We start from the raw sequence: 1926 nt of genomic DNA on the forward strand, positions 1-1926 counted from the left end.
TAACGCCCCTTCACACAACCTCCGCCCTGTCCCCTGAGCCTCCGAACGCGTTACACCAGTGCAGGTGGGAATATTGTTACACCGTCTGAAACGATCACTTATTTCTGCCATGACTAATTCTTATCCAAATGTCTACAGGGCGTTGGCCCCCCATCACTGACTCAGGGAGCCCGGTTTTTGCTGAGATTTCAGTGATTAGGACCCTATCATCTGGAGTTTGTGATCCCATTTCAATCACAGCAGGTGTGGGGACTTTGTTCTCCATGGTGCTCAGTTATTTTTGTCTTTAAACTCTGTGATTTTGTTACAAAGAAGTTACAGGGATCTGAACCTCGCTCTAATCTGCTCCATGGACAAGAGCTGATGACACACCACTTGGTTCCTGTTGTACTAAAACTGCCTGTCTGAAACAGTTTATATGTCATTTATTCTGGAACAATCATCATCAACGACCGGCATCGTTAAGCACATGCCCCAGCTAGGACATCAATCAGATCCCCAGAGATGAAGGGGCTCAGTTGCCACCACCAAAGACCCAACCATCCCGTTGGGAGGAAGCTGGTGAAGGGGTGTCCAGGCATGGCAGCTCGCCTTCTGAGTCCCTCGCCCTTGGCCCCTAGAAGTAGTCCACACGAGAAGATTCCTGTGTTACCCCCACCTGGAGTGAAATCTTCGCCTTGTCTGTGAGTCCTGGGAATCTTTGTGTCTGCTCGTCATGGGCTTGTGGAGGGAGAACGGCCCACGCCGGAGGAGTGAGGGCGGAGAGACAGGCGGATGCATTTACATGGACCGAATCACTGCCTCGCGGCACAACCTGTCGTTCTCACCTTGTCTCTGCTCTCGTGGGCTTCCTAGAGACAAGGACATTGCAGTTTCTTGTGGCACCATTTAGGCATCTGTGTATGTCAGATGAAAGCAAGTTTTAATCTAAAAATTAGCCTTTGCCCAAACTTCGGAGACTGCTGCTCTAAAAGTTCTTTCTTGTCTGAGATTTTCCAAGAAATAATTATCTTTGCTCACTCGAAACGTACAGCCAAATCAGCTTCCTTTTTCAAGACGGCGGCAGCCAGGCACCCTGGGAGAGCAATTTTGTAAATGAGTTGGCAATAGACTTATATTTCTCTATAATATATCCATCACAAAACCAGATGCACCTATTCGGGAAATCGTAGCTCGGTCCAATAAGGCAAGTCTTGCAACTTCTGAGAGTGCAGCCTCTTTATTAACCTAAAGAAGAAGAACGTGCCCCAGCAATGATGCCCAGACAGCCCGGGCTGGGGCACAGTCCCCTGCACGTGGCTGCACAAGGCCGGCGACACCTCTCAGTCACGCTCCGTCCAGCAACTCATCTGCTGAAAACTAGACCGAACCAGCCTCCTCTCGACCTCCTCCAGGGGGAAGCTGCAAGAGCCACAGTTAAATACCAATGCCCCACTCCTCCGCTGCCAGCCCAAGAGCAGGAATCCAGCAGTCATTGTCCTGCTTCTGATGGGAAGACAGGCTAGAGCTGTCTTCTCAGCCTCCATGGTCAGTAACACCACAAGAGATGGGAGGGATGTGGGACCCGAATTTGGGAAATTCAAATTTCTGGCCTTTTGTGGTCCAGACTGTGTACATAATGGCCTTTCTCAATCACTGCTGATCCAGAAAATTGGAATGTTTTCCTCCTGACATAATATGAAAGAATTTAAATTAAAATGTAAAGGCAATCACATTTTGCAAAATAGTTATCACATTCATCTTCTGCATGCATTAATTTTATTAACTTCTGAGATGATCCTATGTGAGAACCGTCTCTCTCTGGGCACAGCAAAATGACCAAAGGAAATGCGAGAATCCAGAACTACCGAATCCGTTACCAGAGGGCTCGAGAAAATCAAGGGGTTATTGGGAGGGGTGGCTATCATGAGCAAGGTCCTGAAAACC

The sequence above is a fragment of the Pteropus alecto genome, unplaced genomic scaffold, assembly GCF_000325575.1.
Source record: "Pteropus alecto unplaced genomic scaffold, ASM32557v1 scaffold137, whole genome shotgun sequence".
In the NCBI taxonomy this organism is placed as follows: Eukaryota; Metazoa; Chordata; class Mammalia; order Chiroptera; family Pteropodidae; genus Pteropus; species Pteropus alecto.